Raw genomic sequence first — 13,108 nt, 5'->3', positions numbered from 1 at the left:
TTAGGAAATCCGGATCTTTTCTTTTACAAGCCTCAGATCTTTCTGAGATTCCATGTGGCTTTCATTTCTAGCTCCTTGTCTTCTAACAAAGACAATGAGGATGGTGTTTAAACTAAATGTGAGCCCTTCCAAGAAACAAGAGCTCCTCCCTTCTCCTCTTTTAGTCTAGTAGCAGAATTTTCTTTTGCACTATTAAAAATGGCGTGGGCCACCTTTTCTCGAAAAACACACGAAGCTGTGGCATAACTCTTTCCCAAATAATTAATCTTTCCAGTGGAATCTTTCAAAGCCCCACGTTTCCTGTTATTTTATACAGCTGCAATTTGTAACTGGAGCTCCTGCCCAGTGTTCCATGGGCAGAGCGCCAAATCCCCTACATTTCACCTACCAAGGTGCCCCGCACAAATAATCCTTAACCGCAAGTTAAACAGTTAGGTCCTGTTCTAGCCGAAAAGAAAAGCCCAAGGAACAAAAGACTTTTAACATGTTTCTGTGTTAAAATTTTAGTGGATGCTCACAATATTTTATTTTCCAGCGTCAACATTTGGAAGTATCACCATGACGCCACAATAAAAGAAGTTTCAAACATGGATTGGTTCTTGTGTCAGGCTATTATTTGTGGATCACAAAAGTGACACCCTTTTCGTTATCTGGAAGCCAGAAACACTGAATTGCTGTATCAGACCAGCCTTGTTTCCTTCCTTGTCTATGAGCTGGAGGACCAGAGCTAAGACTGGCTGGAGGGTAAGTAGGGAGGCAGAAGTCAGGAGGTTGGCTGTGACCCCCTTCCTTCTCTTTGCATTTCACCTCTTCCCTCCACCCAGTTATCATTTCTCCAAACTGCCCGTGAGGGAAGTTCTCTCAAGATCACTAAGTTGGGAGTTTCTCCTATTTTAAACTCTCTCTATTCTCCTTCCTACCTTTCCAACTCTCATCACACATTTTTGCATATAACCTGCCTCCTAGTTTTCAAAAATTGAAGCCATTGAACCAGACCCTCAACTTCTGGCTACAGCCCCACCTACCCTGACACCATCCCCCTTCCTTTCCTCCCATCCTGGCTGATGCTTTCTACCCTAAGGTCAGGCCCTGTGTTCCGGATCCCAGCCCCTCCTTTCCTCTCTAGAGCCTGACACTATAACATGTCTCTTCTCCACTGTATACTCATCCTTCTCTGACACTAAATCACTCCTATTTACACTTAAACATACTCAAGTCCCTCTTAAGATAACACAAAGTCACCCATCTCAACCCACACTCCCTTCCTGTTATATTACTCCTTCCCAGTAAAACTTCTCAAATAGGTTATTATGCTACTCTTCATTTTCATCATTTTCCCTCACTCCCCAGCCCCATTACTTTGGCTAAAATGACTAATGGCCACCATGTTGCTAAGGCAAAGGACTCAGTCTCCTAGTCTGAGGAGGACTAGGACTCCTTTCCTAGTCTCCCTGGGACCCTTCTCTCCTGAAACCCTCTTCCCTGGGTTCTTCTTGTTTTCCTCCTACTCCTGCCCTGTTCTTTCTTTACTTTCTTTCCATTACCATCCTTCTCCACAGAGCTATTAAATGTTTCTGTTTCTTAAGCTAAAAATGATTTTCTCACTCCATATTCAGTCACTACCATCCACATCGATAGCGCCAATTATCAGACTCATATATTCAGTTGCCTACTCAACATCTTCACTTGGACTTCTCGTAGCCCCAAGTTCAAACCCCAAGTCATAATCTTTCCTACTAAACTTGATTCTCTACCTCAGATTCTTATCTCAGCAAATGATGCCACCATCTACCAGTTGCTCAAGTCATAAACCCGACATACTTGGTAACTTGCTCTATTTCTCAAATCTAACCATTCCCTTAGGCCTGGTGATTTCACCTCCTAAAATTTCTCATATCCATTCACTTCCCTCCATTTCCACAGCCACCACCAACCATGGGCATCATCTGCTCTCTTCTGGACCATTTCAATAGCTTTCCAACTGGTTTCCATACATCCATTCTCAACGCTCACTTAGCTGTTCTCCACAACGTTGCTACACTATGTCACTCTCTTGCATGGATTCTTTTAATGGTATGTAGGACACAATATCTGTGTGCCTCTCAGACTCCCTGGACTCCTTCCTTTTATTTCTCTGGGTTGGGTGTTTCACATACACCTCAACTTCCAGGTTTGGTTGAAATGCCCCACCTTGGTCATGACCACTGAGAGGCTGAGCGATGTACTCAGCACAGGGGAATTAGCTTTCAGTAGAGTGAAACATGAACAATGGGCAACGGAAGCTGGGAGAATACTAGGCAGATAAATCACTCCCTCCTTTCTCTCTGATAAGAAATGCTCTGAAATATGGTTTTCCTCGTAAGCTTTCTGGAGAAATTCTGTATGCTGGACAAACACACCACTTTAGTCTTCAACTCAGAATTGACTTCCTAGAGGTCCCAAGTAAGACAAATGTTTAGGATAAAGACCAAAATATTTACCCAAGACTCTACATGGATTGATTCCTACCTGCTTCTGTAGTCTCTCTCATCTCCTATCACTTTCCCCTCATTTTTCTATCTTCAGCTACAGTAGAGAGTTTTCTATTCACGCCAGATCCTCACATGCCAGAAAGTTTATCTGGAAAACTCTTCCTTTCCACGCACCCACCCCCTCCTTCACCTGGCTAGCTGTTTTTCCAGCAGATTTGTTTCACTTCCTTCACTTCCTTCCAAAGGAAATCTCTGTGGTCCTCTCCCTGCTCCTGTTCCTGCTCCTGCTCCCCACTTTTTTCTGTTTCCATTGCTAGGGACTATCAATGATCTGTGTCAGGGTTTGACTAGTGTCTGCCCCCTCCCCACACTGACTGTAAATTCCATGAGAGCAGAGACAGCATCTGCCTTGGCCCCTCCTTTGCATCCCCAGAGCAGAGACTAACACTCAACAACATATACGGAGTAAACAAGCTCTTCAGATCCAACTCTCCTGTTTTATAGCTGGAGAAGCTAAAAGCAAAGAGATGAAGGGATTCATTCAATTGAGCCCATCAGTGGTAGAGCTTGGCTGTTCTTATACATTCTTTTTCAATTGAAAATCATCCTTCTTAATTCTGGAAAAAGACACATAACAGACAGATCAATGAAACAGAATAGAGAATCCAGGAATAGACCTCAATACCTCTGTCACATACAAAAAGTACTCATCCTCATTCATAATAAAATAAATGCAAATTAAAAATGAGGTGAAGGGGTGCCTGGGTGGCTCAGCTGGTTAAGCACCGATTTCGTCTCAGGTCATGATGTCGTGGTTTCCGGGTTCGAGGCCCACGTGGGGCTGTGTGCTGACAGCTCAGAGCCTGGAGCTTGTTTCAGATTCTGTGTCTCCCTCTCTCTGCCCCTCCCCTGCTCGTGCTCTGTGTCTCTCTGCCTCTCAAAGATAAATAAAGTTTACGAAAATTTTTTTAAAAACGAGGTGACTTTTTTGTATCTTTCTAATTGGCAAAATTCATAAAATTTGGTAATTTCCTCTCTTGGAGAAGGCACTCACCAGTAAAGTGCCAAATATATAAGAGTAAATATATAAGTGTTTGTGAAGTACGTATTTAAATTGTATTCTTTCATGAATGACAGTGTGACATTATAATAGGTACAAAATCACAAGAGCACATGTTCTCTGCAATTCAACTAGCAGTTCAACTTTTGGGTATTTATCCTACAGATGTATTTACCCAGAAAATAATAATAAAAACATACAGTTTATTCATTGTAGCATTATTTGTAATAGCGAAATATTTAATGTGCATTATTTAGGGACTGGTGAATGATACAATTATGGTATTTTCACACAAAGGCATAGTATGTAGTTGTTTAAAAAAGAATGAGGTAGTTCAATCCTTTCGAATTCCATATTCCTATCTGTGACTATTGCATATTTCCATTGTAGGAATATTCCATATCCCTATATATTCCATATTTTTGTATACACTAATGTGGGACCCTTTCTACAATATACAAGTAAAAACCCAGGTGGACAGTAGTTATATAATTAAGCCCCCATCTGGGTTAAAATGAACAAAATCTACAAATAAAACCAACTGCATTGTTAACGAAACTCAGTGAGGTCAATGCCCTCCTACAGTTTGTCTTTCTTACAGTGAATGGCAAATACTCCATTAATATTTTTTATGAAGTTCAATAAGAAGAAACGACATAAGGGGAAGGGGGCAAAGGGAAAATGGACAAGTAATCATTGTTTATGCTTGTTTGCCAGTTGGGTGATATCTCATCGAAAGAGAAAGTGAAATCTGCCCGTCAGTATGATGGTTTTAGATCATCTGCGGATTTTTGTTGTTCTCCATGAATTAGTTAGCTATTCCCCATGGGAATTGAAGAGTTGTATGTCCTTGATTGTATCAACTCCTTTCTGTCTCAACGAGAAAAGAAAAGATACTCAGTAAAGCTTTGTTGGCCCAACGCTTATTCAGATCAGGTCTCTGTTATTTGCATGTCCTCACTACTGGATTAACCCGATTTCTCACTCACATATCACATCAGGAAAATCAAATGAAAAGATGCTTACGAACTGGCAGAAAGCTTGGCTCATGCTAAAGAAACAGGTATAATTTGATTAAATCTAGGCTTTCGTATTGCTGCCTGCATGTTCTTTTGGAAGACATATGACTATATAGCTTAGACCTGGGAAGTACTAACTGTGAAATCTGGCTGATGCCAAAGTAAATATCTGCATGTTTTCCTGTCGAAATGCTCAGTGTGTGTGCTCGCCCTGCCTCAGTAGGGACATTACTGCTGCAGAGGCGCTTATGTTATTTTTTCCTGGAAGGCTTTTTTTCTAAAGTAGTATTCAAGTGTGTCGATATGAAACATGTTTTCTAGTGTGACAAAGGCCCAGTGATATTAATAACATCAGGAAGCTGTTGTTTTCCTATCCTGAAATCACTATCTTAAAGGCAGTGAGAGTCTTTTCCACTCACCAGACAGCAGGTAAAGGGATTTTTGCAGGATTAGCCTTGACCCTTTGGCTTCATCTTAGATAGATAGATAGACAGATAGATGATAGATAGATGCAGATGGACAGACAGACAAGACAGACAGGCAGACATAGAAGTACATACGTAGGTAGTACACAGCATTGTTTTAACTAAGGAGAGGTCTGGAATGAAGACTGCATTTCTCAGCTTCTCTTGTGGCTGAGCAATAACATGTAAATGATACTTTTGAATGGGTCTTTCAAGGACTTAAAGGAAGCTGAATCTGTTGGGATGAGTCCATTTCTCATCCTTTGGGTTTGATGGCCTGTTAGAAGGCTACTGCAGCACAGAGATGAATAAGGCACAGCCCCTCTCCTTGAGGCATTTATAATGAATCACACATTAAAGGTATGAAATGACCAGAATACAGAAGAAAAAGGAATTGATTCTGTGTGGAGGAAACCCACAAGGCTTCACAAAGAGGATCCGGTCTAAGCTGGGCTTTACAGAATGGGTTATAATAATAAAATCTCAGATTTGTTAAAGACTTACTATGTTCCAGGCGGTGTACAAAATGCTTCCCAGGCATTATCTCATTTACTCTATGTGACAGCCCTGTGAGGAAGGTATATGATTATCCCCATTTTACAGATGAAGGAACTGAGGGGCAAAGAGGTTAAATGACTTGAAGATTAGAGAGGTCGTAAGTGGCTGAGCCAAGGTCCAAACCTCAGCCCATCTGTTGTTCCTAAAGCTCAACCCCCAGGATTCGGCGGTGTGGACCGACGTGGATGGAGAGATGGGGAGAAAAACACATACAGGCTTTTCACCTCCATCATGAACTCCAGTAACAGTCAGTGCAGGCAATTCAATCCAAGTGGGTTGTTAGGTAGAGATTAGGCCAGTATTGCCTAAAGTATGTCAGCATATTTGGCAGAACATCAGTCTTTTAAGATGCTCTGCAAAAACATTAAAAAAATGAAAATAAGCAAAAGACTTACACACAGTAACATATAAAGGTCCTGAGAAGGCCTATGGTAAAGAAACATGCTTAATATTATTTTATTTTTTAAATGTTTATTTATTTTTGAGAGAGAGCATGAGCAGGGGAGGGGCAGAGAGAGAGACAGAGAGATAGAGAGACAGAGAGACAGAGGATTCGAAGCAGGCTCCTCGCTAACAGCCGTGAGCCTGATGTGGGGCTCGAACTCACTAACCATGAGATGGTGGCCTGAAATCAAGAGTCGGACGCTTAACCAACTGAGCCACCCAGGCGCCCCAGAACTCTCTGATTATTGTACTGACTCAGTTTTATAAGCAAGTGCCAGCACCAAGCAATCACATGCTACAAAAAAAGCACAATAGTTGATAGCTCTTTTCTAAAACACTGTTAAAGAATTGAAGCCCTCTTAATAATTCAGCCTGAAAAACACTGGGCGGAATTATGTTCAGTCCTTCCCTCTCAAGATGTCTTTGGCTAGTGCAGGTACTAATAACTGGATTGCACTACCTTTTTTTTTTCCACTTGACTTTCCCAATAGAAACAAAATAGAATCCCATTAGCACCCCAGGAATACACTTTCTGAGGAACATATTTTGGGAAAGCCTGCTTTAGACAAAACAACCAGTTGAAAGAAGGCTTCACTTTGCGTGACTGTTTCGGTATTGAATAGCTACAGCTTTGGACTCTGATTATCTGGGTTTTTTTTTTTTGTTTTGTTTTTAAAGTCATCACATTCTAAACGGAAGGACTTCATAACCAGTCCTAGTTGTGACTCTTACTATGTCTGTGATACTAAACCATGCACACACACATAAACACACATGCACAAAATACTACAAAGCTTAACACAGGGTAACATGGCTGTAAAGTTAAAATCAGATCAAAACCATATGAAGCAAGTGACTAGGTTATTCGAGGCCTATTGGAAGGAGATGAATCTAAAAGAGATGCTTGCTGTATGGAGATGCAAAGTGACAAAGTAATAAACCATAAAGCACAACAGCAATTTAGTTTCCCCGTCTATGACAGCAGCTAAAATGAACACCGCATGCCAGGACACTGCCAACGGTATCTTCTAAATTAAAGAAAAGAAGAAATGATTTCATTCATTGATGCTTCAATGGCTAGCTAAATATTTATACACCCCACAAGCACTGTACTCAAAATTTACAGTAGCAAAGCAGCCTGCAGCAACCAAAATATTGATTGAGTCATAAAAACGCGAGGTTATTAACCCAAATATCTTCTTGCTTTGTATAAAACTAATTGCCAGGCCAGGGAATGCAATTTCTGAGACAATTACCAGGAATGGGGGCTTTAATGACTTTCTCTTACTCTTTGCATAAATAAACAGTAGCTGCCCAATCCAGGGCACTGGATGAGTTTCCTTCGGCAGCTCAGAGTTAATCAAACGCATTTCTCGCCGTGTGCCCAGGCGATTCTTTACCTGAAGCTAGGCCCGTGTGCTTCGGCAAATGTGAAATGTGTGTTCCCGAAACCGTATACATCCTCGGGCCAACATCCTATCTGATGATACATTATCAACCGTAAAGCTGTGTGAAGGAAAACAAACATAAGCGTAAACTGCCAAACGACGAAAGGCATCTCTGTTACAAAAAGCCGGCGTAGTCATTTGCTGGTGTGCGTGGAAAGCAGAAACTCCAGGCAGCCTTGGGGTCAGCAGGGGAAGGTGTCAGGGAAGACTTGGCAGTTGGACGGTGTGCTTCCTGCCCGGGGCCAGGCACCCCTCCCCCCACGTATCTCAGAACATAGCCAGGCGTGGTCTAGCTAGTGGCTACAGGACAGGATGGACAAGGAGGAGTCAGGACCTGGAAGCAAATTTTCCTCCTGGAGTGGACGGGCTCCGGGGAGGCACGACCAGCTGAAGGAGCAGGGAAAGTAGAGCTTGATCTCTGGAAGTGCGGTTGTGAAACCAACTTTGGTAGTGCCCGCAAGGAGTCCGGGTTGGGCAGCTCCACACAGAGCAGTGGAGATGTCCCAAAAGACAAGCAAAGTATGAGAGTCAATAATCCTGGAGTGGGTGATATTCAGAAATCCAGGAAGAGGGCCATTTACCCTGGGGAGGCAGATCAGCAGGAGCCAGGACCCAGGCACAGGCTGTAGGGAGGGCTTCTAGGTAGGCAGAGGCCCAGGTTAGCAGAACCAGACAGAACCCCAATGTTTTGGTTGGAGTATAAGCTGGGTATTGTTGCTGTTACAGAGACACCCGACATAGCATGCCTTAAATAGTACAGAATCTCATTCCTCTCTTGTGCAACTGCAGCAGTGAAGGACACCATGGCTCCGTGAGGTTGCCCAGGACCCCGGGACCCCTCTGCTCACCGTGTCCACCCTCGTGTCTGAGACGGCTGCTCCGGGAGTCCTCTCCGCTTGGTCACGGCATGCTGACCAGCACCGTGATGGAGTTCTGGGCGGTGGGAAGGGAAAAGAAAACAAGGCAGGGGTGGAGAGAGGGGTAAGACACTTTATTTTGAAACCCGGGAAGCAGAAATTATGCACGTCACTTCTTTTCTTTTTTTAAATAATTTTTTTAAGTTTATTTATTTTGAGAGAGACAGAGCATGAGCAGGGAGGGGCAGAGAGAGAGAGAATCCCTAGCAGGCTCTGTAGGGTCAGTGTGGAGCCTGACACGGGGATCAAACTCACGAAGCTGTGAGATCATGACCTGAGCTGAAATCAAGAGTCAGAGGCTTAACCCACTGAGCCATCCAGGCGCCCCCACACACCACTTCGACTCGTGGGCCAAACGTGGTCACGTGGCCACTCCCAGTTGTCAGAGGGACTGGGAGATGTAGTCCCTACCTGTGTGGTAGGGAGGAGGTTGGTAGTAGTAGTTTCTTGTGGCTCCTGTAACATAGTAGCAACAACTTGGTGATTTAAAACAACAGAAAGTGATCCTCTATGGTTCTGGAGGACGTATGTCCAAAATCAGTATCACTGGGCTGGAATCAAGGTGTGAGGGCGGCTCTTCCTGTGGAAGCTCCTGGGGGAGGATGCCTTCCTTGCCTCTTTCAACCTCTGATGCCTGCTGGCCTTCCAGCATTCTGTGATTTGTGGCCACATCTCTCCATTCCCTGCCTCTGGAGCCAGATCGGCTTCTCTTCCATCCAGGTAAAAATTTCCCTCTACCTCGCTGTTATAAAGATACACGTAATTGCATTTTTAGGCTCCTTCCAGATCACGGAGATCCTCAATCACATCTGCAAAGATCTGTTTTCCAAGTAAGGTAACACTCAGAGGTTTCAGGGATTAGAAACTGATATTTGGGCCGGAGAAGGGGCGTACATTATCCAGCTTGCTACAGGGGTACTCTATTGCTAAGAGGAAAAAGGAGAAAACGGTCTCTGCATCACTCAGCAATCAGAATCAGGAAACTCTGATCAATGCCGTGAAACCCACTCAGGGCTGAGTACCAAAGAATCTGTGTCTAGCTCTTCAGGTTTTCCTGGCTTGGCTCTAGACTGGTCTGGAACCTGCACTGGGGCCAAGTCAGGCAGGTAGCCCTGGCCCTAGGGAAAAGAGGGCCACTAAACAAAGGCAGTGTGTGCCTTGTAAACAGTATCACCCATAGAGAGAAACTTGGTAAGTGCTACCCAAGGACACATAGGAGGTTCTCAGACCAATAAATCAGTACCGAGGCCTCAGCAAAGCACTGTTTGCAGATCACAGCCCCTTAAGACAGAAAATGCCTTCCACCTTCACATCCCTCACCCTCCTCACCCCCGAAAGGCCCCAACAGTCCAGATGCTTGTAAGTGAAATGGCGAAACCCTCTTTCACCTACTTCCCCTGTTCCACTCCCCAGAATTAACCATTGTTTGTTAACAGTTTGATCCTTCCTGACTTTTCTTTCTTCCCCCTGACTTTTCTTTATGTGTTTATAAACGCACACACAGAGGGAAATACAATGGTGCCTTTTTACATAAAGAGGATTGTGCCATACATGTGTTTTATTTATTCACTTAATAATATGTCATAGACATCATGGCTTGTCAACCATAATAATAAATTCAGTACTCACACGGTGCCGGGGGAGATGCTGAGCACTTTCCACATTTTTTATTTCACATCTCACACCACCTTAGTAAGTAGGTACTATTATTTTCCTCTCTAAATGATGACCAACATTCACAGGGAGCTCAAGTGACTGGCCCAAGGTCACACAGTCGGTGAGTGACTGAGCTAGGGTCTGAACCCGGCTTGCTACTACCTGGACCCCAATCTGCTAGCATCCTTTGCTATCACACAGACGTCCTCGGAAATCTTGTCAGGCAGCTCTTCCGCCTACATCAGCCGTGGCACCAGACAAGCTTAACTTTTGCATCACCACCTCTTAGACTTCCCTGGAAACTGCAGTGGTCCCCCTGGTTCCTGGACGGCTGGCTGTCTTGTAGGGCACGTGGCTTCAGCCACCCCAGTCTGTGCCGGGAGGGAACCCTCAATTCTGTTCCAGCGTTTGCACCTGCCCTGGTCCCAGTCCCTTGGCGTCTGCCCCTCGGTCCCTACCTTCTCTCTGCCTCTAAGTTTGCTCTCTTAAACCCTAGCGGGTTTGGCCCAGCATCTGTCACCCTGCTCAGATAAGCTGGCCTTACCTGGCACCTTCTGCTGGAAAATCTACGATCGTGAATGGTAGTTTTTGACTCTTCCCTAGGGCTCCGAGCGGGCACTGCTGCTTTCTGCTGCAAAAGCCTATAGAAAGTCTTTGTAATCATCAACCTTTCCTCCTGGGTCTCCCCGTTGGCCTGAAGCAGGCAGTGAGGGCCTGGTACCAGTGAGACCTCTGCTCCCCTTCTGGACCATTACCATGGAAACAGATGCCCGTAGAGAAACCACATCCCCCTTCTTGTCTGTTCGCATTCCCCAGGTGCTTACCTTCTCGGGAGCTCCGTCCCTCTCAGTTTCCCCGTTGCCTGCCTTCCTACCATCGAAACCTTCTCTCACGCACGGGCAGGTGGAAATGGCTGAGACTGTAGGTGCCCAGCCCAGCGTCTTCGGTCTTCCTTACGGACAGCAGGACTCCAATGTGCGGCTGAGCAGTCCCTGCTGATCGACACAGACACAGACACGGGTGGTGGTTAGTGGGGCAGAGAGGCTTTCCCCTTCAGAGAATTTGAGGCTTGTGGTCTGATCCCAGACCTTTGGAAGCTAAGGGAGTGCCGAGGCAGAATAAATTGCTCTGAGGTGCCAGGAGAAAAGGCCTCGGTTATCTCCGCTCTGCCTTGGTGCAGCTACTTCCGGTGAGCCCTGCTCACGGTCCCGCCCTTGCCAAAGCCGGCCTCCTGGTCTGTCACCGTGTGGTCTTTGCTCCTTGACCTAGTTGCCTCAGGCCTCACCAACTTGAGGACAGACAAAGCAAAGAAAGCAAAGAGGTTGCCACAGAACGGGGCCCCTGAGGCACTGCGGTCTCAGGATGAAGTCCGGGCAGAGGTTCCGGGTGACCCGTTGACCTCCCGTTGACCTCCCACCAGCTCCACCCCAGACCCACTGAATCTGAATCTCTGGAATGGGACCCATATTGTGTTTTAACAAACCTCCCAGGGAAGTCTGAGGCGTGCTCAAGTTTGAGAACCGTTCTCCTGTGGCCCCTTCTGATCCTCTCTCTCCTCGAAGGAAACAGGTCCACTTCCCTCACAAGACTAAGGGACTTTTTCCTGGGTAGTTGTGGTTTGTCACTTTAGACAAGTGGCCAACCCTTGCGAGCCCATGCCCAGATCTGTGGGCCATGTGCCAAACTTTTCTGTACTCTGAGAAGTCAGGTATCTACCAGAGATAAGGAAGGAACTTAAAGCATTGCCCCTCTCAGGGGTACTGTTGTTTTATGAGGCCAAGACAACTAACAGTGGAATCTCAGGCTTTGGAAGGAGAGGGATTTAGGGGAGATAGCACGGTTTTCATGGTTCTCTTAAAACCAACATGTTGAGAGGGTCCCCTTGTTGTCAGAAAGGAACCCAGGCTTTGTCATGCCCCATGTGTATAGTTTTGTGCCACTTAGGCTGAAGTCAGGCTTTTGATTACCACAACCTTCTAGAACTCAGGGCTGGAGTTGGAGCCAGGGCCAGATCATGAAGGGCCTTAAAGCCATTTCTTTTATTTAAAAAACATTTTTTAAAATGTTTAATTTATTTTTGAGAGAAAGAGAGAGACAGAGCATGAGCAGGAGAGGGGCAGAGAGAGAGGGAGACACAGAATCTGAGGCTCCAGGCTCCGAGCTGTCAGCACAGAGCCCGACTTGGGACTCAAACCCACGAAATGTGAGATTGCGACCTGAGCAGAAGTTGGACGCTTAACTGACTGAGCCATCCAGGCACCCCTGAAAGCCATTTATAAAAGTTAGTCTTGGGGCCCCTGGATGGCTCAGTCTGTTCAGCATCTGACTCTTGGTGTGAGCTCAGGTCATGATCTCACAATTCATGAGATCGAGCCCTGCTTGAGAACTCTCTCTCTCTCTCTCTCTCTCTCTCTGTCTGTCTCTCCGCCCCTCCCCTGCTCTCTCTCGCTCTCAAAATGAATAAATAAACTTAAAAAAATAAAATAAAAGTTGGTTTTTACCCTAAGAACATTGGAGGAGCCATGGAACGCTTTTAGGCTTACGAATGCCACGCTCAGATTTAGAGGTGAGAGACAGCTCTTGCTTCCTTGCAGAGAATGGATTGGAGTGGGGCAGAGTGGGGTCAGAAGGACTGAATGCCCAAAAACCACTTAGGGACACAGGTGAGAGAGAATGGCAGCTTGAATTAGGGCGTTGGCTGTGGTCATAGAGAGAAGTGGACAGATTTTAGAAATATTAAATACGGACAGGAGAAGGAAAAAGGACAACTCACTGCGTGCTAAGAGCTGTCCTGAACATTGACATCTAAAACTTACAGTGACAGCCTTATGAGGTCTCTACTACCACAATCTTTGTTTTACAGACAAGGAAACTAAAGCACAGAGAAGCTGAATGTCATGGCCAAATAGTTTCTGACCGGTTGAATGTAAGAGAGAGAGGGAAGGAGGAACGAGTAAAAGATGACACTTGGTTGCTGACCTGAATACCAGGTGGCTATATCGGTGCCGCTTGCTGAGATGGGGCGCGGGCGAGGGGAGGCAGGTTGCAGGGGGGAGAGAGACAAGGAGGTC

The 13,108-nt window shown here is 45.4% G+C and overlaps 1 long non-coding RNA gene across 4 annotated transcripts in view; it reads right to left on the bottom strand.

Moving 5' to 3' along the window:
* The window catches only part of LOC123580864, a 29,741-nt gene extending 18,383 nt beyond the window's left edge, over nucleotides 1-11,358 (bottom strand). Inside the window, exons 1-5 of one of the 4 annotated variants that reach the window (XR_006703503.1) lie at nucleotides 10,862-11,353; nucleotides 10,582-10,668; nucleotides 8,313-8,397; nucleotides 7,417-7,522; nucleotides 5,797-5,925 (exon numbers count right to left, since the gene is read on the bottom strand). This is a non-coding gene — a long non-coding RNA (uncharacterized LOC123580864). Of the gene's footprint in view, nucleotides 1-5,796; nucleotides 5,926-7,416; nucleotides 7,523-8,312; nucleotides 8,398-10,581; nucleotides 10,669-10,861 lie in introns of all 4 variants that reach the window. The other 3 variants (XR_006703505.1, XR_006703504.1, XR_006703502.1) reach the window with 3 other exon arrangements.
* Nucleotides 11,359-13,108: the final 1,750 nt, after the last annotated feature.

Source organism: Leopardus geoffroyi, chromosome A3 (genome assembly GCF_018350155.1).
Source record: "Leopardus geoffroyi isolate Oge1 chromosome A3, O.geoffroyi_Oge1_pat1.0, whole genome shotgun sequence".
NCBI lineage: Eukaryota > Metazoa > Chordata > Mammalia > Carnivora > Felidae > Leopardus > Leopardus geoffroyi.
Note: the sequence above shows the minus strand (reverse complement) of the source record. Positions and strands in the feature narration are given on the sequence as shown.